The 27,068-nt window shown below is 42.9% G+C and overlaps 1 long non-coding RNA gene across 2 annotated transcripts in view; it reads left to right on the top strand.

The window, feature by feature from the left end:
* The window catches only part of LOC144719017 (uncharacterized), a 72,306-nt gene extending 49,708 nt beyond the window's left edge, over positions 1-22,598 (top strand). The window contains exon 4 of one of the 2 annotated variants that reach the window (XR_013585524.1): positions 15,652-22,598. This is a non-coding gene — a long non-coding RNA (uncharacterized LOC144719017). Of the gene's footprint in view, positions 1-773; positions 13,293-15,651 lie in introns of those variants that run through there. The other variant, XR_013585523.1, reaches the window with a different exon arrangement.
* The last annotated feature ends 4,470 nt before the right edge of the window (positions 22,599-27,068 follow it).

Below are 27,068 nucleotides of genomic sequence, written 5' to 3'. Positions count from 1 at the left end.
TCTATAGTTATATCTACCGACTCTGCAGCAGTATATACTGACTGTAGTGGTATCTACTGACTGTAGTGGCATGTACTGACTCTATAGTAGTAACTACTGACTACCATAATATCTACTGACTGCAGTAGTAGCTCCTGACTCTACAGTAGTATGTACTAACTCTATAGTAGTATCTACCGACTTTACCATAGTAACTACTGACTCTACGGTAGTTTGTCTGTCCATTTGCCCGTCACAAAATTATAAGAGCCTTTCAGAAGTCCTGAATTAAAAGTTTAGAAAGTGGGGAGTAAATAGTTGATGTAACAAGTTTATAAAAGTTGTCGACCTTCCTCCCTCCAAAAATCTTTTACCCCTCGCAGGCAATTTTTATTTTGTAGGCATATATATCTACACACCCTACATACAATAGAGTGAGTAGTATCTAGTGAATCTATAGTAGTAACTACTGACTCTAAAATAGCATACTGTATAGCAGAGGTGTGGACTCGAGTCATGTGACTTGGACTCGAGTCAGACTCGAGTCATGAATTTGATGACTTGCGACTCGACTTGGACTTGCATAACAATGACTTTGTCCCACCTCTGCTGTATAGTGATTGTAGAGTCAGTCTCGTATCGTGATGACATTGAAAGCCCATGCAGATACAGCGATACTCATATGTTTAGCTAGATTAAGAGCCAACACATGAAAAAGCAGCACCCTTATATCTTAAACCACTGAATCCAATTATATATAATTAATTTTCATGTTTCAATGTCTTTGTTTACAGAACAACATGGACATCGGTAGTGCAGTCGCTGATTTCAACAACGCATGTTTAACTCTGAGAAATAATATAAACCAGTCGGAGGAAAAAATGAAATCACTTATGAAGGTCATACGTGGCAGTTCAGACGAAAAAATGCATCAGTTACAAGAAAATATTCTAAAACTTTCTTTAGATTACACTGATGTAAGAAAAAAATGTGATGCTCTTCATAAAAAATGTGAAATCACTCAAAAAAGTCTCTGCTTCGTGACAAACCAAGTTATTGTTGCTAATAAGTCACCAGATGAAACAATAAATATTTATAAAGTTGAGTTAGATACACTCATGAAATCATTTAAGAATGTTCAAAATTATCACCAAACCAATATCAACAATTTAAAAAAGTTGGTCTCTGAATTACGTCACGAGGGAGCAGTTCATGGTGAAAATTCAAGAAAAAGAGTACAACCATCTGCAGAAGTTCGAGCATCAGTAGTGAGGGCTCTCGCGGTAGACGCAAAAGGATTTCGGGGGAAATTATCAGTCATGAAGTGTAAATTACGTAATAAAGTTTTTGGAAAATTGCCATCCAAGATATTGGTAAGATTTACACAAGAATTCAAATCAATGGAAACAACCTTTAATGCGTGCGCCGATCAACTGGAAAATGTTATCGTGCATTCTAACAAAGCTAAACAAGACTTTGATAATATGATCTTTGCTGTCACAGATATTGACAAAAAAGTTAAACAAATGTCTCATCGTCAGTTAAGCCTAGAAATGAAAAAAATAATATTTAAAAAAATAATTGACGAATTTACCCGTGTTAATGAATATCGTGAAACATATTTTAGCAATTACAATAATTAATCCGTGTAAGGCCATTCCTGATGTATAATAGTCATTCTTGGGAATAATGTATAGAAAATGAGGAGTGAGTATTCTATTCAGCATGGAGATTGCAAACAATTATAATAATAGAGCAATAGTTTATGTATAACTGGATATGATACCATTGATGCATATTGTTCGCATACCAATTCATATTTAGTTTGTTTGCTTCTGCAAAGTTTTGATTTCTATTTTTGTCCTAGTTGCAAAGTTTATGTGACTATTGCCAATGCTAACATTTTTCAAACAGTACATTACCACAGTAAAACTAAGATACAGTTACCTGCCTGAATGGATGTGGTGGTCATAGGACCCTGCGTCATAATCCAAGTACGAAATCAGATCGTTATTCACATCTAGCACTATCATCATAAGTCATGATTAATCATGATCGTCACCATCTGTCACTTTCCCGTGATGCAACAATCCACCCAACAGCTGCACACAAACCCATCTCACTGCTCCATCTTCTCCAAGGTGGATATCCCCTTGGCCTATTTCCCTCCTTTGGCTGCCACTCAGTAGTTATTCTTGTCCACTAGCCACCATCCCGGCAAGAGTTGTATAATGTATGTCACTTGCATATTATCTCTAATCCATGTGTTCCTTTTGTAACTCAGTAGAACCAAAGTGTGAATTTTTCAAGGTTACATTGAGCACTGTTGAGCTTCATAAAATCCTTTTTGTCAGTTTCTATGTTTCTTATCCCTATGTACTAATTATTGTTCCTCTTTAGGGACGTGGTTTTCTCCTTAGTAAATTTTCCAGAGGCGCCCAAAACCACTCTCGTCTGCCCTTTTATTTCAGAATCATTTAATAATTTTAATCTTGGTCGACCTTCTATAATGGCTCCAGGTATAACTATTCTGCTGTGCTTTTCATTTACGTCCCACCAACATGTCACTGATTGCTTATAAAACTTGTTGAACATGACTTTTAAACATGATTTTAGTATTTGCAGTCTTCTTAATTATGTTATTCCAGAATTTCCTTTAGTTCATTCCCATTGGATGTTATGACTGCCATCAGCATATCTGAAGTGGTTCATGTTTTCCCACATATTTGCATCTCAAAGACATTTTTAGGAAAACATAATCCAATCTTGCTGTGATTAAAGGCTAGTCAAGTATAACAATAACACATTATCTTCTCACACATCTCACACCATCCACTTTTACCTAATTATGTTACTTTAATTCCATCTATATATATATACGCACTGGTGTATGAAGGCCTGCAATACGTAGGCCTCACCACACAGTGTTGGTAATGTGAGTGGCTTGATCATACTTCAGCATGAATGGGACCCATGACCAGATAAGAAATCAATTGCCACTGATGATAGACATGGGTATGAACCACACCTTCCCTATATAATGAACACGGTAAACATCTCTTCCAATATATTGCACCAAAATTATGTCCCGTCTACATTTGCTGGACACTGTATTCATATCCATCATCTGCTGAAGTAACAATGTATGTATGTTGAACTTATTTTGCACCGTACATAGCCAAACGTGCAAATCAAATGCTTTGCTAAAGCTTAGTACCGAATGCACATCCCATTGATGTGATCACTCGCTCTGGCTGTATATTTGCAGCATTGCAAAACTCAAAGCAATGTTTTGTGCAGAGCTGAAAATATGGCACCAGCCCTGAATTCACCGACCTTAGCCCTAGAACCCTAGTAGCCCTACTAAGGGTGCAGCAACGCTGCCTTCACAGACAGTACAAGCGATAGCAACAGACCATGGGGTCCCTGGAGGGACATGCATCATTGTGCGCACGAAAAAAACCCTGATAATTTTGGTGGGATCTGACGGCCATTGCTGTTCGAAGTTCTCGCTGAAAACAAGCTGCCTAATTCCCATTACGGGTCAATGATGCTCGCTGAACAATGGTTAATGTGGGAGTGGTGAAGGCAATCTGGAATGGTGGTGACAAGTAAAATACATTGTATCAAAAGCAAAAACATACATAAGCACGGAGAGGTACATGCTAAGAAAAACATTGAGAGACAGGAAGGGGAATTTGTGGATAAAAGAACAAACGCCAGTTATATGCGTAATATTGACTTAAAACTTTCGTGACTGCAGGAATTCATATTCTTTCGGTTAAGTCACGTAGATAGAAAAAAAATATCCTGATGACGACCGCTTGTGTTGCGATCGAAACGTCATGGCTTTCGTTTTTATATTTGTATTATTTTTCTATCTACGTGACTTTACCGAAAGAACCAAATAATATAATATTGACTATTAATTAAAGTCAGCTTACAGGGCACATCACTGGCAGGGGTGTAATAATATTATCAGTCAAGCCCGAGAGGAGATCTCAATGATGATGGAGTGATAGGACAAGCTCATGTGCAGGAGCTTAACTGTGGATTCGTGGGATCATGAGGGTTGTTGATAGCATGGGGAGGCTTTTATTGGGATAGATTATGCCTGGTGACGAATATTCCATTTTAGGTACTTTGTTCTCTTGAAATGTGATTTCTCCCTATCCGATTATGCAATCACTATTAATTATGCAAAAATTATGGAGTTCAGCTCTCACCTTCTACTGGTATATGAGCATGCTGCTACCTACTATCCTCATTCTTCCTCTTTAGTAATATACCAGACTCTCCTGAGCTGCCTCACGCATAGGCCATTATCCGCATGCACTCTGGCAGGGTCGCTAACTTGAATGATAATATCCTTAGGACACTGGCCACATGGGTGCCATACCTACAACTGTGAGTGCAAATCTTATATGCTCAATGATACTTTGGCTACTTATTTGCCAAAATTATCTTCCACTTCTCTCAGTAAGCTGTCCAAAATTGTATATTTGCATAATTAATTTACTGAGGGGTGACCTTTCAGTTAATATAGATGTAATCAACGTTTTTGGGTTTAGATCGCATTATTTATAAATGTGTCGTAACCCTCCACCACCCGACACGGCCAATCAGTAAAAAAGTGTCACGTTGACAAAAGACAAATAGTTCACTGCTTTAGCCCACCGGTGTGTTGAAGCCACAACATTTACAATTTGAGTACGACGTTTCGCTGGTAATTGCGATTTAAAGGTTTTTATTAACTTCTCAGCGGGTACAAGAAAAACCAAAGAGAGTACTGAAAACCACTCCTTCCCGGGCGCCCCCGTTGGCCTCTTCGAGTCTCCGTCACATCCACGGGCTCCACCCACATACAATGCAACAAAAAAAGCTCGCTGCCATAACGCACACCGCCCCGTTCCCCTTATTCACATTCATCACCACCATTCACCCATGCGCTGCTCCATCACATCGCCTTCCCCCAATCGAACACGCACATTCCTCGCCCACACGACTTAGCAGGCCGGCTAAAATGTGCATGGCCATCCTTCACTATCCCTTCCCTATACCCGCCGGTCCCCTCGCTACCCCACCCCGGGTAGGGGCCACTTCCACTTCACACCTGCGGCCTTGTATCCCAGCCTAACCCGGTCTACTTCCATCACCCTTTCTAGCAACCTCCTCGCCCAGTAGCACACCTCCAACGGTGATATAGGGGACCCATCCAACTCTTTTCTGCGAGCTCCCCACAAGGCCTCCTTTGTCGCGCCTATTATGGCCCACGTTCGATCTCTGTCATCTCCCCGCACCTCCCTTAAGAATCCCCACATAATGTCCCGACTTATCACCTGCGACGGGTAAAACCAGGACAACAGCGGACTGCTCAGTCTCCACACCTCCTGTGCGAAGGGACACTTCACCATGACGTGCACCGCGTCCTCATCTGTGTTGCAGCCCCTCGGGCATTTGGGCGAACGTGCCATTCGGCGAGAAAACATGAAGTCCCTCGTCTCCAATCTATCCCACACCGCCAACCAGAACAGATCTCTCTGTTCTTTTGTGAGCGCCGTTGATGAAGTGTTCCTCCACACTTGACGGTACATAGTCCTCTTTGCGCCCATCACCCCCTCGCAGGCCTCCCCTTCGTTTACTTTGGCCAATACCTCCTTGGAGTTCCACGGTCCCCCTCTCTGACTCAAATTGTACTCTTTTATGTAATCACCCACCGCCGCATTCAGCCATCCTTGTGGCCAGGCCAAGGGCGTGCCCGCCGGTAATTGGGTCATCCCAAGCCCCCTCAGGAGCCACATCAGGTGATACCTTAAATAACAAGCGGCCTTCTCCCGGGGCTCTTCGGAAAAGAATAACCTCAAAGTGTTGCACACGAAAATTGAGGACAGCACACGTGCAATATTTGGGGCACCCTTCCCCCCGTTCTCGACGCGTTTACACATCACCACCCTCTTCACTCTATCCATCCCGCCTCCCCAAATGAATTGAAACAACAGCGATTCCAGGATTCTTGCCTCCCTCCTACCTGGCGGGTACACATATGCGAGGTAGTTGAGTGTTGGTAAAACCACCACCCTCACTACCAGAATCCTCCCTTCCATCGTGAGCCGTCTCCCGGCCCACTTGCCTAACTGTCCCTTTACCTGCTTTATCCTCCCGTCCCAGTTTCATTCCGCCGACCTCTCTCGGCAAAAGGACACTCCCAAGACCTTGACTTCCTCCATCTTTATCCCCAACTCAGGCGGCCGGCCCTCAAATAGTCTCGGGTCCCCGAAGGCCATCAATTCGCTCTTCCTCGCATTCACCTTCAAGCCGGAGGCCAGGCCGAAGCGGTTTGTCTCCTTCATGGCCCCCCACACTGATGCCACGTCCCTACAGAGCACGACTACGTCATCCATATATAGCGCCACCTTCCCCTGTTCCTTATTCCCGGGGATGGTCACTCCCTTAATCTCCTCATTGTTTCTCATTGCCTGTGCAAGGGGTTCCATACACATTACAAATAGAACCGCGGACATCGGGCACCCCTGTCTCACCCCTGACTCTACTGGAATTGTCCCCGAGAGCTCCCTATTTATCAGTAGTCTGGTCTTGAGCCCTTGGTAAAGACGCCTCACCCAATCGACCAAGGGTCCCCTCACTCCTATTTTTTCCAACACTGCGAACATATACTCGTGCGAGAGGCGGTCGAAAGCCTTCTCAAGATCCAGGCTAAGAAGCCCTAGGGGGCATCCCCTCTCTCCTTCTACCTCTATTGCCTCCCTTAATAAAATCAGGGAGTCCGAAATCCTTCTTCCTGGCACCGCACACGCCTGGTCGGGTTCGACATCTCCCTCCACCACCTTCCCCAGGCGCGTCGCAGCTATTTTTGCCATAATCTTGTAGTCCGAGTTCAGGAGCGTAACTGGACGCCAGTTTCCCAACTCTCTCCGGTCCCCCTTCTTATACATCAGTGTGATGAGCCCCTCACACATTTCTTCTGGCACCAGTCCGCCCTCCAGCATTTCCCTATACATCTGCAGCATGTCCCCTTTCATTAAATCCCAGAATGTAATATAGAATTCTGCTGGAATTCCATCCAGTCCTGGCGTCCTATTCTTATTCTGCCTCCTCACTGCCTCCTCCACTTCCTCCATCTGGATCCTCCCTCCCAGTACCTCTGGGTTCTTAACCTCATGTCTTAGCTCCCCTAGTAGTGCCTCCCTTATTCCCTTATCCGTTCCCTTCCTCCCATACAACTCCCCATAGTACTCCTCCGCTATCTCTATCATACCCTCTGTCGTTGCCTGCCTGCCTCTGACCGGACTCACCAATTCCCTAAGTGTGTTGTCTCCTGCCTTGCATTTCTTAAAGAAGAAACTCGTACATTTCTCTCCCTGTTCCGTTGCCCTGACCCTTGCCCTGTATGCCATTTGTTTGACTCTTTTCTCCAATACCGAGGATAACCTTCCCTTCAGTCTCCGTATATCCTCACCCACCGGGAATCCCAGCTCAAGTAACTTGTGCTTCTTCTCGATTCTAGCGTTCCACAGCTGCAGTTCCCTGTTTACACTCCTCCTTCTACTATGTGTCTGGAAGAGGGCCTTTATCCGGCCCTTCACCATGCTCCACCACTCCACCCTCGTGGCAAAGCATTCCTGCAGGGTCGTCCAGTCTTCGTACTTCCTTACAAAGTCTTCCACGACCCTTCTGTCTTCCAACAGGCTTACATTCATTTTCCAGGTTCCCTTCCCCATCTTCAGGCCACCTGGAATACCGAGCTTTGCCTTCACCAAATTGTGATCTGACAAGGGGAAGGGTTCCAGGTCTGCTCCATCCACCTTCACATTGGCAGACACAAAGATGAAATCTATTCGTGATTGCGTTCTACCGCCCTTATCCGACCACGTGTATCCCGGTTTCACCGGGTGTACCTTTCTGAAGGTGTCAGTCATTTTAAAATCCTCTATCAGCTCCTTCAACTTCCTAGAGGAAGGGTCGAGCCTCCTCCTCCCAGCCACCGATAATAGGTCTGCCAGGCACAACGGGCAGTTAAAATCACCCCCCATTATGACTTGCCGTCTCGTCACGAGTAGGGTCGCTACATTATTCCATAGGTCCACTCTTTCTGTGCACGTCGTGGGGGCGTACACATTTATTAGTCTCAGGTCTGCCTCTCCATAAGACACGTCCACATAATGGAGACAGCCCGGGATCACCTCTTGGGACCCGACTATCTGTATACCCCTCCTGCCTAGGAGGGTAACCACCCCCGTGCATCGATTTTCATTACTCCCGGACCAAAAGTAGTAGCCATCCCAGCTCTCCAACAGCTCCTCCTGGCCCAGGGTGTATGGTAGGTGGCATTCCTGGAGGAAGACCACCTCCCACTTGGTAGCCTGTAGCAGTTGTATTATTGCTCCTCTCCTCCCCTTTCCCTTCAAGCACCTCACATTTACGGACGCCACGGAAAGTTCCATGTTGGGATGTGTCTCAGTCCGAAGCGGCCTTCTCCGCTCGCCCTCTGTAACCGTCTTCATTCGCCAGTTCCCGCAATTTCATTTTGCCCCTTGTTCTCAAGGGTTTCCCCCTGCGCCGGCTCTCCACCCTTTCCTCCATCCCCTCCCTCGAGGCCTCTGTGTCCGGCGAGGAGTCCGAGGATTCAGTGCTGCCTGAAGGGGCGCCTCTTTTTGGGGCTCTCCGTATCCTCCTTTTCCTTCCGATTGGTCCCTCCCATGTCTCGCTACCGCCTTCCTCCTGCTGTCGTTCCCCTTTTCCTTCATCCTCCTCCACCGCCTCCGCCCAGTCTTCCACGGTCGTCTCGGAGATGCTGCCCATGCCGTCGCTCCCCTCCCCCGCCAGCCCCTCTTCCTGCTCGCGCGATGTCGATTCTGCTCTTTTTGCATGCCTCTCCCCTTCTCCCCCTTTGTCCGTTGCTGGTGGCTGCTGCTCAGCCACCTCCCCACGTCCTTCCCTCACCAGTTCCTTATCCGGGTCCAGTTTGGTCCCACACCCTTCCTCATCCCTCGCTCCTCCTACCCTATACGCCCTAACCTTGTTGGCGTACGACTCCGGACAATTTTTGTACAGATGTTTTCGGCTACCACAGAGGTTACATTGTACCGGAACACTGCATTCTTCTACCTCGTGGTCCAGTGCCTTGCATCTATAGCAGACTTTTGTCTTGCACACTGCGGCCAGGTGACTGCTGCCCCCACACCTCCTACACAGTTTAGGTTGTCCGGCATACACAACATATCCCCGGTTGCCTCCTATGTTCAGGGCACTCGGGATGTGTCTCAAAGTCCCTCCCTCTGTTTTCAGCCGCACCCTCCATTGTCTTGCCCCTGTCCATATCCCCACTGAGTCCCTCACCTTTTTACAGCCCGACAGTACCGAGCAGTGCTGTCTTAGCCAGACCTCCATGTCGTGGTCATGTAGGGCTTCATTGTATAGGAAAATAGTCACCACCTTCGTGTCAAGCTCTGATAACAGTTGTAGCTTCATTGATATCAATGGCTTCTCCTCCGCCTTTTCCTCGAAGCGGGTCATAAATCTTTGTAGCAGGGGGCTTGAGTTGAAGCTTACATCAAACGCCCTCCCTCCCGGCAGAGTTATCAAACAGTACAAGTCTGTCGGTTCTATTTGTAGCAAGCCCATCATTATTGACCGTACAAAGGTTGCTCGGTCGATGGTCACTTCTTCTGCTACCTCGTCCTTCATCATTACTCTGACGCAATTATGTCGTTTGACATGAGGTGGTGTCAGACTCACCACTGCCCCGCCTCGCCATTTCCCGTCTCGTTCCCGGGGCCTCCCAGCTCCCACCGGTCCAGCGTCCACTGTCGCGTTCTCCCTCCAGGCCTCCCCCTGCCCCAGTGTTGCTGGCGTCTCCCTGGCTTCGTTCCCCACCCTCCGCTCGGGGGCACCCGCCTCTCTGCTTCCGGACGCCATACCTTTTTCTCCTCGGCCTCCCTCACCCACTCCATCAGCACCCACCCTCCCATCCAGTTCCTCCATCCTCTCCTTCTGCCGTGCCTCCGCCGCGTTCCCCTCCATCCGTCTCCGTGCCTCCTCCACGCATCCCCCTGCTGCCAGCGGGTCGGTCTGGTTGCCCCAGTCCCCTCCGGCGGCACAGGTGGTGTCGGTGGCCCTCTGCTTTCGCCACGTCTTCTTCTCGTCTCCTGCAGTCACCGTCTGGCCGACTCTGTCGTCCCTGGCTCCCTCAGCAGTGCAGGTGGCATTCATTTCTCTTGGCGCTCTCCCTGCTTCCTTTTCATCTGCTGCGAGCATAAGCTGGGCGGCTCGGTCATCCCGGTCTCCTTCAGCAACTCGGGTGGCCCTCGTGGTCCTTGACTCTCGCCGTTTCCCCTCTTTGTCTGTTGCGATTTCCGTCTCCATTCTCCAGCAGTCCCCGCTTCTTGGCAGCGTGGTCATCCCTGGCCACACGGTCAGGGCCCTCGCAGGCCTCGGGGCTGGTGGCTAGGTCTCACTTGAGATCCGGACGGGCTGGAAGGATCACCTCGATGCTCCTGGTGTCTCCCCTGGCAAGCCAGGGCAGTTTCCCCCTCATCGGGCAATTCGCCAGAATGGTGAGGCTCTGCTGTGTCTCCCGTTCTTATATAGAGCAGCAGCAGGGTGACGTCATCATTAACTCATTAACTCATCAGGTGCAAAGATTCAAGGGGGGAGTGATTGTAATTATATACTAGATTAGTAATCAGGCTATTGTTACGATGCGAGTTGTAGATTAGTAATCATTTGGAATGTGTTTTATTGTGATTATGCTACATTAGTAATCAGTTAGTGTTTGTTTCCCTTATAAGGAATTTTAATGCATCTTATTTAATAATACGCTTCCAGGCCGCACTAAGCCTGTAGCTGTCTGAGCGATTAAAGTTATTTCTGTTTCTCTCAATTTCAATCGATTCTCTAATTAGTCTTTGCCAGTAGTAACTAGTTTTACACAACACTTCAACGTTGTCAAAATCAATTGAGTGTCCCTGTTGGCATGCATGTTCTGCCACTGCCGACAGTTGTGTTTGTGATAGTTTAGTATTTCTCTGGTGTTCTTTTAGTCTTACACTAACGTTACGCCCTGTCTGTCCAATATAGCATCTGCCACATACACAATTAATCCGATATACACCTTCTGTTGATAATTTAGGTAATTGTCTTTAGTGCACGTTACTAGTTGTTGAATTTTGTGTACTGTACCAAATCTTACTGTAATGTTTTGCTTTTGCAAAACACGGGCTAATTTGTCAGTTACTCCTGAGATAAATGGTATTTTTATTGTTTTAATAATCTGATCGCTTTCAGCAGTGTTGCTTTGCGATCGTGATTTGGCTTTTAGTGCTCTGTTAATTTGAGCATTATTGTAGCCATTCTGTCTTAGTGGTTCTTTAACATGTTTAATCTCTCTCACTAGACTTTCACCATCTGACACTGTTTTAGCCCGATGTATGAGCGCCTTGATAAGAGAGGATTTCTGAGCTGGGTGATGATGCGAATCTGCATTCAGATAGGCATCAGTGTGCGTTTGCTTTCTGTAAACGCTGTGTGTTATTTTACCATTTAGGCCATGCCCAAGTAAAATATCCAGGAACGGGAGTGTGTTATTCACCTCCATTTCCATGGTGAACTGAATGTCCGGGTTTTGTGCATTGAGATGATTTAGAAATTCGTTAAGTGTATCTTTACCATGTGGCCAGACAACCAAAGTGTCATCCACATATCTAAACCAAAAGGATGGTTTTAATGTGCTCGAGGCAAGTGCTCTGGTTTCAAAGTTTTCCATGTACAAATTTGCTATAGCAGGAGATAAAGGAGAGCCCATTGCTGCTCCCTCCCTTTGTTTAAAGAATTCGCCTCTCCATAAGAAGTAAGTGTTATTTAAACAATGGTCTGCGAGTTTCGGTATATCTTTTGGTAAACCTGTATTCTTTACCAGTGTATCAAGTAATTTAAGCGACTCGCTCATTGGAACCTTAGTGAATAGCGAAATCACATCAAAACTCACCAAAATATCATTAGGGTTAAGTTTAATATCTTTGATCATATTCACAAGATGTTCTGAATTTCTTATGAATGATGATGTCCTACCGATGTAAGGCTGTATTTGTTTAGTTACATATTTTGCTAATTTATATGTGGCAGAGCCAATTGTACTGACTATGGGTCGTAAAGGGATGCCGATTTTATGGATCTTTGGTAGCCCATACAGTCTAGGTGGTTTTGAAGCCATTGGCTTAATTAGGAATTGCTCATTTTTTGGGATTAATAAATTCAGATTAATAAATTTGCAATGATTGCAGTAGTCTTACGTTCCAAAGTATTAGTTGGATCTCGTTTAATTTTAATGTAGGTACTTTCCTCTAATAAATCTTTAATTTTATTATCATAATCGGCTCGTGACATCACTACTGTAGTGCGGCCCTTATCATCTGCTAGAATTTGAATATCTTTGTTTAGACGAAGCTCTCTTAAGGCTTTTGCCTCGTTCGAGCTGATATTTACTTTTGGTACTTTACTATTCTCAATTATTTTGGCAACCTCGTGTCTAGTCATCTCTGCCTCATTATGTGGAAGGAGTCTTACTGCTGATTCTACCTCAGCAATTATCTCATCCACTGGAATTGTACGTGGGGTAACGGCAAAGTTAAGGCCTTTAGAAAGGACAGAAATCATGTCAGTGGTTAAATCAGTGTTAGTCAAGTTCATTACGTTTTTGTTTTTAAATTGTTCGTTTTTAATAGGGATTTGTTTATTGTAAAGTCTAGAAAATGTGTTAATTTGGTTAGCATTTGTTAGATTAAACACATTATCAGCCGATTGTTGTGTTATAGTATCGATTATATTCCAATCATGCATGGACATACCAGAGGTGGGACAAAGTCATTGTTATGCAAGTCCAAGTCGAGTCGCAAGTCATCAAATTCATGACTCGAGTCTGACTCGAGTCCAAGTCACATGACTCGAGTCCACATCTCATAGGTGGGACAAAGTCATTGTTATGCAAGTCCAAGTCGAGTCGCAAGTCATCAAATTCATGACTCGAGTCTGACTCGAGTCCAAGTCACATGACTCGAGTCCACACCTCTGGGACATACTATTGCTTATATTTAAATGTAAATGCTTTAGCGATTCAGAAATGTTGGATAATTCACTCCTGTTATGTTGTATTCTCTCTATTAATAATAATTCTCTAGCTTTGTGTAGTATTTTGTTAGCCTTAGAAGACTTTATGTGATGTGTTATTTTAACTGCGTTTGGTATTACCTTCGAATCTCTGCACCTTTTGAGGAACGCCAATGAAGATATCAATTTCATCCGCTTAATGTGGAGCTTCTCCAATTTTCTGGTTTTAAGAAAAGTATCCTCCCCATAGAGGTTAGTCAGTTTAACACGTAGGCTTTCGCGACCAATGTTATTCATAATCAACGTTTTTGGGTTCAGATCGCGTTATTTATAAATGTGTCGTAACCCTCCACCACCCGATACGGCCAATCAGTAAAAAGAGTGTCACGTTGACAAAAGACAAATAGTTCACTGTATGTTTTATTGTTCCATTACCTTCGAAACATAATATGGTTTAATCAGATATAGGTACATTATAAATAAGTTACTGAACATACAAAGTTGTTGTGAAACACTAGTTTTCAGTTATCATCTTCCTTCCTTAAACATTCAGATATCCGTGGTAAAATCAGTATTTTAACTGAAGAGAACCATAGACAGAAGCATAATTTGTATTATTTTCTTGTTGGAAACACATTACATATGCACTGGCAACGCCAGGCATGGGTGGCACACAACTGTCTACCAGCATTTTGGAGGTGAGGGCTGGTTAATCGGCCAAATTCGTGAAACTCCTGATCCAAGGTGATCGAAGTCACTAATCTCATATCTTGCAGGGTATGGCAGAGCATCAATTGTATGCAATTCCATTTGTAATCCATCTCTACAGGGAAATAATGTTACCCCCTCGCATGCGCACACTTTCACGGGTACTCCAGTTTCTTCCCATATTCACAAAACACTAATAAATGGTGTTGGCATAAAAACCCATCACAATATACGACCGCAGAGTTTTTGCAATTGTTGAGCGCCGAATCTGGCTACCTTCCCGCGAGTCTGTGCTTTCCCACGCCTTTATGCAAAAGCGATGCATGACAAATTCTTCAGCGTTTTGAGTTTCAATTAGCATGAATGGCACTGTTTAAACATAAAATCTATATTAATTATTACAATTAACCTAGACTCAAGAAATGATTGCAAGGTTTTGCAGGCTCTTCCTAACTGACCTTAAGTTTGCACCCTCTGTCAGCTCTTATTATACGTTCTCATCTTATACATAGTAATATAACAGAGCCTTATTCCAAGGTGCTTTACGGCAATTAAAATTGTACATGAGATGATAGTGGTTAAAATAAATAGTGGCGTTATTAAAAGTGGTGCTGTAGTTCTGGTGACACTAAGGAAAACATGTGGGAATGGTTGAGGAGAGGTTGGAGTAGGGGTAGTGATATGGGTAGGGGTTGGGATGGGCCTGGTCGTAGCTGGAGGGCGGGGGCAGGGAGTGTCAGTAGGATAGGCAAGGGAGAAGAAACGGGGGTTATATTTTAAAGGAGGAACGGAAGCAGGTTATGGTAAAGATAATTGTTTTATGTGCAGTAGGAGTTGGTTCCAGTGAAGAAGGAAGAAGAAACGAAAGCTTGACTGGGCGCAGGGCGAGGGAGGCACATAGAGGGACGGTAGAAATTGGGACAGAGGAGTAAGAGATGAGAGAAGCAAAATATGGTGGGGCAAGACAGTGGAGGGATTTAAAAACGAGAATGAAAAATGTAATCAGACTGTGATAGCAGACAGGGGGCCGGTCGTTAAGCAGTTGGAAATTCGGGAGGAGGAAAGGTCAGGGTTAAAGGAGGGAAATGGAATGAACATCTGGGTATCGTTGGCACAAAAGGAATGGGGGAAGTTAAATGAGGAAATTACGTTTAAAATGGTGTCTCGCTTCACAAAGGATGTAGGCTGATCACTTTAATAATGTATACATTTTGACTGGATATCATAAAGGTATCCAGGTGTCTCTATTACCTGCAGCAATAACTATGTTTTACTTTACCTATCTCTACATCCATCTCTCTTCCAGTTCCTATGTACCTCTATATTTGTCTCCTTGTCTCGATCTGTCTTTCTCCATGTGTTTCTCCACGTTTTTCTCTCTATTTTTTGCCCTCTATCTGCCTCCAAATATCTCTGAGTATCTTTTTGTTCCTATCGCCCTCTATGTCTCTCTGTGTTTTCCTTGTGCCTCTCTGTTGTGTTCCGGTGTCTGTCTCTGTCATTGTCTGTGTCTGCTTTTTGCAACAAATCACCGCACCCATCATTCCTAGCCTCACCTCCTCCACTTCCCCTGCCTCCCCCCCCTCAATTTCCCTTGATCTGCATACCACCCCATTTAAAAGCTGTGCCAGCAGCAAATGCAACTTAATGAAGTAAAGTGACAAGATTCCAATAAATGTAAATTTTTCATCTCATTCATCTTGATCACATTGACATATAGCCCATGCAGCTGTAGACATATTTATTTGTTTAATCAGACTTAGCAGCAGCACCCTTATATTTTAAACCATTTAATACAAGTTGATCGAAAATATGTTCATGATTCATTGTATTTGTTCACAGGGCAACATGGACATCAGTGGTGCATTCGTTAAATTGAGCAACTCAGTTACAACTCTGGGAAAAACTGTATCCCAGTCATATGAACACATGCAATCAATGATGAAGGTCATACGTGGCAGTTCAGATAAAGAAATATACAAGTTACAAACAGATATTCAAGAACTGTCTTTAAAATATACAGATGCAAAAAATAAAGGTGATTATCTCTGTAGAAGAATACCTACCACGAAAAAACATCTCCGCCGAGTGGCACGTGAATTTATAAATGGCAATATTCCACAAAACGAGGCAATCGGAGAATATGTGGATGAGGTAAAGGAACTCGTGGACTTATTTACGGACATTTGTAAGGTTCACCAATCCATTATTAAGGAAATGAATGCGTTGGCTACTCAATCACATGAACAGGCTGCAGTTTTTGATCAAAAATCTAAACAACGAGTAGCACCAACTGAAGAAGTTTTAGCATCAGTATTGGCTGCTGCCACTCTAGACGCAAAAGGCACAAGTGGGACATTATTAGCCATTCAGTGTAGTTTATCCGTTCTAATTTTCGACAAGTTACCTTCTGGCATTTTGAAAGAATTTACTAAACAAAACACATCACTGGCAAACATATATTTTAATGTAGAAAAGGGACTGCTAGCAGTTAGTGATGATGCCTACAAAGCAAAGCAAGACCTTGAAAATATTGTCAGTGCTCTCTCAGATATTGACAAAAAAGTAAATACAATGCCTGCTCGTAAATTATCCGACAATATGATAAGTTTGAAATTTAAGCAATGCATGGATGAGTTTGCTCGTGCTGAGGAATATGGTGCAAAATACTCTGAAAAAACGAAATCTTCATGACTTGTGCAATTAAACTAATGCATCTTGTGATATTATATATATTCCTGATTTCTTCGAAATATTAGCTGAGCATGTGAGTTGTTGATTTTATGTATTACATCTATATTTAGATATTTTGATACACTATACCAATGGGGCCTTATCTTTAGTTACAACCGGATGAGGTATCACTGATCCACACTTTTTTAAGAAGCTAGTTGATAGTGTATCTTTGTTTCAGTTTACAAATATATTGTACAATATTTTATATTGCCATCAATTTATCAAGTTAACAATCTTATTAAGATAAATAGTAAAAATGTTAGGTATATTATAAACAAAGCTTACATGTTGTCCTCAAATGCAGAGTATAATCCAAATAGTATGCTGATGATTTTATATTTTCAAGCTTATAATTCTTTAACTGATTAGTTTTAAATTATTATTCGAGTTGCTAAATTTCAGTTTTAGTATCGGCCATAATAAATTTAATTCGAATTAGTTAATGGTTAATGTGGTGCCGGGAGTCTGTCCTAATCCAGTCATGAAATAAGAAACCTCTTAAAAAACAACATTGCATTGTATCAAATAAGCCCCTCAACCTAAACCTCTGAAGCCATCCACTATTACTTCGTTCTGTTACTTTGGGGAATCCTAGAACCATATTTTACTGTACATTGTGGCTTATATGAAAAGTCCAATATTCACGGTGCTTGAAAACTATGCTTATTGTGCCTCAGTGTGGTACACAATTGATAAAGATGTGCTGTTTAAAAAAAAATACTTTTTAAAAAAGCATGTGCATAATACTTTGTAGACTAGGCAAGCAACGATGCATCAATAAATCAAATACAATGTATGCTTAAAATTACTGGACATACATTATATGCGAGCATATATTTACGAATCATGAAAATTACGTGCACGTGATATACACGTTATATGCTGTTACATTAAGGATACTTACACAAACAATACGACAAACGAGACTGATAAAAACATAATCAATACAAAGTGGATGGTAAAAATGAGACCAAAAAGTTTAAATTCTTGCATCAAACCACAATCCCAAATAATGCTAAATTATTGATGGGTTGATCAATAAAGGCATATTATGAATTGTCCATACAGCTTTTTAATTTTCCCTGCAGAGATATAGCTACTATTTTGTTTAAAGAAATATGTATACATACATGTATATACAGAGCATAGGGTTCCACAACAAAAATAGAATAATAATTTGGTCTCAAACAGAAAATCACCATTAAATTTTCCCGTGGAAGATATAAAATGTTCATTTAGCGGAACGATCGCCTTATGCCTGAACAAACGGTCTTCCACTGTAGGAAAATGTTTCACCATGTCTGTGTAAAAACAACTTTACACACTTTTCTTGAGATGGTTTCTTCATTGAAGACACGTTCACTTGACACAGGCGGAGACCCCACTGCAACAGCCACGAGTCCCCCGCACATCTCCCTTATATACGGACCGAGGCCACGCCCCCCTTCTGACTCTGGACGCTCGCTCCACCAGCAGACTTTACCGTTCTCTTCCGTCACCTGACCACGCTCCCATTCTCGATCATTCCCGTAGCCACCAGTCCCTTCGTACTCACAGCGGACAGCCCTGTTATTATCTCTCGTGGCCACTAGTTAATTCGCACTGTAAGCTGACTCCCCTGTCATTACCTCCCGTGGCCACTAGTCCACTCACACCGCAGGTAGACTCTACTGTCATTACATCTGTATAGCCACACATCTAAATAGCCCACCGTGGGCGACACTAGGACAGAACCAGATCTGGAATAAAATTAAAATCTGTCTGCACCGGTTGTCAATCTGATCCTGCATAAACTACTGGATCTTCATCTCAAAATTACTCGTAGATTCCACTTCACTTACCTATCCACTCTTATTTCACTCTACGCTCCACCACGTGCACTCTGCTCGAGCAAGGTCCTCTGTTAAAGGCTCCAGTCAACATAATCATTATTAACACTTTTTCACTGCTCATATGTTCATGACCTGGAATCCCCTCCCCCTAGCAGTCTAAACTTCAGAAACAATCCCGCTGTTTAAGTCTAGATTCAAGACAATTATCTTCTTCTCTGTCTATATATTGCTCAATTGGCATGACACGCACATTCATCATAACCATCTTATCTTTTATTCTCTGCCGCCCCATGCTGTATCGCCCCATAACTCTTACAGGCGCAATGTACTCCTCGGTTGTAAGACCTCCTGATGTGCATGCCTTAGTGATTGTTGAAGAGTTGAAGATGTGGTCACACTTAGACACTTTATAAATGTCTAATAACATTCACCCTGACACTTTGTATCCTATTAGTGTCCCAAGTTTATTTCTATGTTATAGAACTAAAATATATATACGCATATTGCAGAGAACACCCAAAAGTTATGCCATAGAGTCCATGTTAGTATTTAAGGGAGACTCGACCTCTGAGTTGACCGAGGGCTGTTTATTAGCCAGGAACACAAGGTGTATGGAGTACAGTTCCGAGTGAGCCCCAATATGGTGTATTCAAACGCTTATACTCTAATATCCATCTTTAGCCTTGTTTTAACTTCGCACCCGATTCTCCCTCTTCAGCCAATCAAACCTAATAGCTCCCAACGAGTCTCTAACTGACCCTGACTTTGTGCTTGAATTTCCCGAGCTTTGAGCCTCTCAACGGTTCCAACAATGAATGCCTCCCACTCACGGCCCACCAATCTAGTGTGCATTGGCCGGTTTGCTAATCACGCGAATCAAAGCTCGCTCTTGAATGTGTCTGCTATTACAGTTTGACAGCTAACCAATGGGGAAGTATGTCAATGCTTTCCGCGACTGTGGATATAATAAATTAATTCATTGTATGGTTCGATCACAACGACCCTCATAACTGCATACGAAAATCATTGTTAATAACAAAGGGTTTATTCTATTTTATTTTTCTTCTGTTAAACAATGAAGTACACTAATGACTTTTTGCGTGGTAATGTTTGAACCAAAGTGCAAATAATGCGTTTTTATAACTCAAGGATGACACGAGGATTCTCATAAGTTGGATACATTGCTTACAATTATGCTGCTTTTAGTCTCACGCAATGAAATAAAATGTGTTTAAGTCTATAATAACTAAATGCTGTAATCCATGGTATAATGACAGCCATAACTGATAATATGCATTGCGCCTGCAAGTGAAATAGATGTCTGCATTTGTCCTGAAATCCCATTACGTATCCAAACTAAATAAGATGCATTTATATTATGAGATGCAATAATACATATTTAAATTATCCTTAATAATGATCTCAAACTTGAACTATTTTCAAATTATTTTTCAAAGTAGACATCGTTTTTGCTGGTTGTATTTAATACGGTTGTAGCGCTTGGATTTCGTTGACTCAAAACCCAAATCTTACTCTGGACCGTTTCGAACCGAGATTATTTCGATCAGGTCGCTCAATCAGAACCTGTTAGCTAATCTGATCTGGATCGATTTGAATAGGATTTTATTTATTACATAGTAACGTACTACGCAAAACTTTGATATTCCTCTTCTCCTACGTGTATGGCTCTCTCTTGTTTAACGTCTCTTCGTGGACACCTTCACCATTACCACCACATAATTTCTCTATGCTATAGTTCCCTCGGTTTTCCTGCCATGTTTGTCGCGGAATCTCTTGAGATGCAGTCACATTCATACACTCGGAAATTAAAATTGTATAGCACTTTAAGAGGAGGCATGGTAAGTAGCGTGTAGAGGTGAGGGTCGTAGCCAATCATTCTACGTAATTTACGTGACGTTTTTGCAGCTTATTCAAAGAAAGGGTTCTCTGATGAGGATAATGCCGATTATCACCAGGGTATCAAGTAATTAGACAGTGTACTAAGTCAGCTTAAGGCTCCTGCATAACCCACCTTTGCGAAAACCCCACATATCGAGGTGGTCAAAAAGCAAATACATTGGGAGTTCAGTTAGTTAGCTGTTGTCAGACATCCCTGAAGCTAAAAGTCATTACGCTCCACAAATGTTTTACATCCGAAACCAACTATCTTGCTGTGCTGAGTGCTCCACAGTCTGTGCTCGAGTCTCCTCTGCTTACTCGCACATTTTCACCTCTTTTGTTTCTCTGTCCATCTTAAACGCTGATATGTTATCAGACGTCCCTAGCTTTCCACTCCTTGTCAAGTACTCCTCTTTAAGTGCCCAATGTTTTTTTATATCTGTGCGTGGGGCCAACATTATTCAAATAACCCTGTATGCTGCAGAAAACACCACAAATCCCTTGATGGAGCAAATGAGATTCATAGTGGATAACATTTGGATAAAGTTTGTAGAACATTAAACAATTTGGCACATTGATGTTGCTGCAGTAACTAATGTTGCTGCAGTAACTAATTGGCGTTTTGTTTACGTGACAAATCCCTTACTAATTGGCTGTATCGGGTGGTGGAGGGTAACGACACATTTATACTTACGCGATCTAATCCAAAAACCTTTACTCTGAATAATATTGGTCGCGAAAGCCTACGTGTTAAACGAAACGCCGGTTTGTGATATGTTTCTACTGAAAGAGTTCTCAGTCGTGTTACACTTATTACCTTGATTGACGAAATGCAACTTCTAGGCGTGGAATATAAATCTGTATGCATGCGCTGAGTGTTCTGTAACGTAACCAAACTAATTTAACTTTAGAGAGATTGGTTACAATGCGTGAATGTTCCTTTGTATGATTTCAAATGTGAACTTTGCATAGATTCTCTTTGAAAGCAGGCATCATTTTTCTTGCAGATTGGCATGGAGTTCCACTATACATTAGTGCAGTTTAATAAAGCTATTGATAGTATACACTCCATTACAGTCGAAAGTTATGAGCATCTACAGTCTCTTCTTGACATTTGGAAAAATAATTTAGCATTAAACAGCAAAACATTACTAAGTGATCTTCAATCCATGTCGTTAGATTATTACAGTGTTACCAGTAGAGCTGAAAATCTGCTGAAGAAAACGCATATATCAAATCGGCATCTTGACCGAGTGGCAGGTTCAATTCTCCAGGGCAGAGTAATACCACGGGAGGCTGTTATGGAATTCAATCTGGAATTAAAGGATCTCGTTTTTTCACTGCGACCAATTATCGAGGCACATGAGCACATGTTTGAAGCATTTTCTTTGTTGGTGAGTAAATACTCCCAACAAGGAGCGCGTGCGAAAACAAACTTGAGTGGTGGTGGCAATATGCCAGGCATAGAACAAAAAATTACAAAAACATCTCAAAAAGGTCAATCGAAATCATCTAGTATGTACAATAGATTTGTTTCTGTCTCAACAACAACTGCTTTAAATCAAATAGCGATCATACGACGAGCAATTGTAGGAGGTCAAGCAGGTCCACAAGAGAACATAGATGGAGCAGTAACAGTTGACGTTGGTCGTGTAGGGAACATGGGTTTAGCAAACACAGTTGACAGTCAAGCAGGGAACGTAGATTCAGCAGATGAAGCTATGGAAACAGATATACCAAAACAACCACATATTGCAACTGTGGTGGTATTACCACAGGAAAACAGAGATTCTAAATTCCAGCATTTCAAGCAGCATCAGAAGGAAAAAGTTGTGGAAGCAAAGTGGAATCTTGTTGAAGTGGAGCAGTTTCTGAACAGCATAGACCAAGAGATGTTAAACATTACAGGCACTTATTTAAATATGTCTCGAGAGGATTTTCAAATTGCAATGATTAAAGTTGGGCAAAGACAAAGGATTAAAAACGAATAAATGAACAGTGATCACAAACAAAAGTAGCACAGCGTGGAATCAGAGGTCGCTGAATATTGGATGATCTTCATCCATTCCTTTGCTCTTGTTTTCGTAAATTTCCTTTCTCTACTGTTTTTGATTTTATCTTTTAAATAATCTTGTTTGTTCACTGCCGTATATGGCATTTTAATTTTCGTCCTTTATTGCTAAGTTCCAAATACCTAATTGATGCTCTCCGGCGCCTGGGTGAAAAGTGGGCAACCCCTTTACTCAGTCCTGGCCAGTTGGCTCTAAACTTAACAAATACATAAACTAGCATTAAACCTCAACTGAAACAAATGAGAGAAAAAAATAAAATCCCAGAATGTAACGCAACAAGAAAACGAAGATTATAACTTAGAGTATTTCAAACAGCAGAAAAATAGAGGTGTACATGCAAAGTGCAATATGGATTATGTGGAGGAATTTCCAAAGGCATAGTTAAAGCAAATGTCAAAGACTGAAGGCACTTATTGAAATGTCTCGAAATGATTTTACAACTGTAGTGATTTAAGTTCACCAAAGAAAAACATTAAACAAGAATCAACGTAGGGAAATCAACATTTGTTACAAACAAAAGTAGTAACACAAGCAATCAGAAGAGTTGCTTATTAGGAGACACGTCAAGTTACCACGAGGCACGAACATTCACAGTCTTCCCATTTCATCACGGACGGACACTTTCGGCTTCAGGGTCACATATCCATCGTTTAGTGTGTACCTATATATAGACGTCACCATTGACGGTCACTATTAAATCCACAAGCAACTGAAGGAAATTGCTACAAGCGTAGAAAGATAGGCTGTATCTCATGTCAAGGAACACGTGTTTCAGTGCTGAGCTACCGAGGTCATAAACAATAATCCCCTCTCAGTCTCTCACAAATGTCCCGACTTCTTAACTCTGTATCAAGCATCCTAATTGATGAATAAATAATTGTAATGCATATTTTTTTTATCTTATGTGTTTCATAACGACGACGGTTTATAAACAAAATCGAAGGTTAAAATGTTACATTGTAAAAATTACAATTTTAAATATTTCAAGAATGGTGAATTTTAAATGGGTAACTTTTGTGTGTAACCTTTGTTTAGTACTTTAATCATTCTACATTGCCGTAAAGGATTGACATACTACAGTATAGTGTGCAAACAAAATGCTATTATAATCAAATGCGACTGTAATCAAGTTGCACAACGATCATGAATACAATTTGATCTAGAGCAAATTCACTCGGCGATATACAAATCGTATTATTCGGAATTGTATTACTGTATTGTGTTGTACATTTAATGGGATATACAAGTTGATTGCAAATGTAAAGTTAACACCTAAAATGCATGATATTTTACTTTTTAATTTTTTGTTTAGTGGTTAATAATTGTTGGTATGATCAAATGTAAACTAGTTTCCAGATATGTGTGTAATAATTATGAATAGATGATATTGATATCACTGGTCAGCTTTATCACAACTCTTTTATCTGCTTAGAATATCAGTCCATTGATAAATGTCATGGATATACAATACCCTTATATATATACAAAAAACCATTGAGTGTTAAGTAGGATTAAATACTAATTGTATCAATCACATATGGATTTTCATACTAATCAATGCGGAAATGTATAAATGATTACTTGTTGTTTTCGTATATATGCTCTTTTGTTAAGAGAGATTGGCACCACAGACAGGACTATAACCTGACTTGAGAGCTATGTAACAATTTGCGGTTTTCTCATAATGTACCGAAGACACCCCCTTCATTATAGTGATAAAATGCCACTGTGCCATGCACGTAACATTAGGCCAAACACTCACAAACTATCTTTATCTCCGAAAAAGGATAGATTGATAGCGATGCTGTGGTCTAATTAAATTGGCAAGTTCTCCATTGCCTCAAAAAATAGACAGAAAGCACTTTTCTTTCTCATGGGAAAGCTGAGATAAGAATTAAAATTGTTCATTCTTATACATTAGTCCATTCATAAAATGAGTATATTAGTGGGTTGTGTTTAGAGGAAAGACCAGACGCAGAGCCAGGGGAAATACTGATGTTCATGTTGGCCGGGTATCTCCCGTGCTAGTAAGATTGAACTCGATTGAAGTCGTGCATGGCACGAGAATGGCTGAAACGACGAGTAGCCACTCAGAGGTATTGTGGTAATGCAGTGGAGACGCTAAGAACTAATTTTCAGATTTGCAGTTAAATACCAGAGCCGTTACATACGGTAAGTGAGGTTAAAGCGACCGAAAGTAAGTGCTGGAGAAGAATTACTGGAAGAGAGAGGACAGATATGCCTACAGATGTTAACATTGCACCGAGCTGTGCTGCAAGGTCACGTGCCGTGGATGACGCGAACTAAAGGAAAAGTGACTATAAAAAAAGTTCGTGAATAATTTTCACGGTCAAGAAAAGTCTGTACGTCGGACGGTGAAGAAAAAAGGACATCATCGTTCTACACGTCGTCAAGGCCTGGCCACACCTGGAAAGTCACCAGCTGCATCCACCACCTGGCTGTGTGCTACTTCACATTCACCAGCACAGAAGATTCCTACAGTCTGCCGTGTCAACTTCTCAACGCGAGCATGAAAAACCATCTGCTCCAGACTGTTCCCAATCCCTGACACTCTTACCACTTTAAATCATTCCATCACGAGAATCTCAATGTCACATATTATGATATTCACCAGAGTGTTAAACAAAAGGTTTAAGAGTCTGTGTGCCAATGGTATTCTGAATTTAGTATATACAAAACATATTAACTGGGCTTCATATCATTGAAAGCTGATTGTCTTTGTTGAATTGATTTCCTTATCATAGTCGTATTGTGTATTGGGTGGTGCCTTATTAACCTACATTCTGAGTTAATCAATTGCTTAATTTTTTTTCATATATGTAACAGTATCAATTATTCTTTGAACCGAGTCTCAGTTACAGTACATATCATACGACTGGTTCTCTGATTTTAAATAAACAAGAGACTTGTTTGGACAAAAAAACACCTATATGTGGTCGAATGTTTAGTGTGCTTATGACCAGCTTCGGTTTGTCAGCAGAGGTCTCACTCCGAATCAGTCAGGCGGCATTATATTTCCATTGGCTGTATCACGCTATGTAGAAGCTACCTGGTCTGTCGTTCCACGCGGAGCTTTGGTTCTTCTTGGCCACAGTCATGCACTCCCATCTCTATGTTTGTGAAACGTGGACCCCTCAAAACTAACATTTGCGCCGGTTAGAACATTTCAGGCTGACCTGCCTACGAATCATCCTGGCTTTAACCACAAATCCTTGAAAGATCTGGACACGTTCCCATCAGTGAGCTCCTCCCGCAGGCAATGCTGCATTGGCTGGGTTATGTAGCCCGCATGCCCAGCCACTGCACGCAGCTTCTGTTTGGCCAGATAGAGGGGGCTAAACGGGCATGACATGGGCTGCATGCTGTACAAAGAGGATGTGGATCTGAGTGGACTTGCTGAAGACTGGTACCAGCGGTATCAATAGCCTCTATTGAGGAGGCTCATGAAGGACGCTTCTGGTCAGTTGGAGGCAGTCGCCCTCCAACAACAACTGAGGGCAGAGGAGCAACGCTCACAACAATGGGCGGAGTGCCGAGTGGCTAAAATGCAGAACATTTGCACAGTAGAGGGCACAGCTGGTACATCTGCCAGTCATCTCAATCAGTCAATCCAAGGCACCTGTGTCTGTTCCGTAACCTCCTGTCAGCGAGCCTTCGACACTTCACGTGGCCTCAAAGTGCATCTCACCTGGAACAGGCGCCGTGGTGATGTCACCATTGTTTAATGGGGAATGGCGGATATTGATATATTGCATAGAGATGGTAGAAACCAATCTTAAAAACAAAAGTACATTCATGAATTTGAGTATTTTGTGATTTGTGAGAGAATGCATCAGCGATGTGTTAATACAGTTTTCAGAGACAGTGCTGTCTGCTCAGGAGCTACACCCGTCAGTGTGATCACCACTATTCTCAAGTGAACGCATTCAGGCCGCAGTCGCCTCAATTAGCTGCACCTGCATGGCTCGAGCATGAACACCATGGAGCAGAGAGCACCATCTCCTCGAGTGGTCTCACGCCTCGCCAGTGATATTGTGATGCTGCCTGCCGCGAAGCCGCTCGGCGGGTGCCCCATCTACAACCTCGCCACCACCAAGCGTCGGGGCCGACCCTGCTTCCCCCTCACCGCTCCCCATATAAACACACCCTCACACAATTCCCCCCCCCCCCCCATAGAGCTCCGAGGGGAGGTCCCCTGGCTGGCAGGTTTTCACCCGAAAGCCCTCGTAGGGATAATCTTCACGGTTTCCTGCGGCCAGGGAATTGGACGACCTCCCCCGATGCTAATTCGCACCGCGGCGCTGTGACCTGAGTTAAAGATTGCATGGTCACGGCGGGGGGCTGCCTAGCCACCGCGGTTGAAACGCACCCCCCACACACACGTATCGGCGAGGCAGGCAGGGGTCCACAACCACGAACTAAGGGGAAGCCAGAGGGGGGGGCGGCTGATTGACGTGGCGGTGTGCTCGGGAATCGCCGGCGCGCCGCAGCCCACGGCGAGCCTTGTTACGGAAGCCGCGGCTGATTGGCATAACAAAGGCGCCCGTGAAACGCCGCCGCGGCCAGCAGGCAAACCCATTGTTAAGGAAACCTTGGAATGCGGCTTAACGGACGGGGCGACCTGATTGGCCGAGAAGGCTCTCGGGTCGGCATTCTTTGATGTAGGTAAACGATAAAAGGGGGGCGCAGACAGGTAGAG

Source organism: Lampetra planeri, chromosome 5 (genome assembly GCF_965212315.1).
Source record: "Lampetra planeri chromosome 5, kcLamPlan1.2.h2, whole genome shotgun sequence".
NCBI lineage: Eukaryota > Metazoa > Chordata > Hyperoartia > Petromyzontiformes > Petromyzontidae > Lampetra > Lampetra planeri.
Note: the sequence above shows the minus strand (reverse complement) of the source record. Positions and strands in the feature narration are given on the sequence as shown.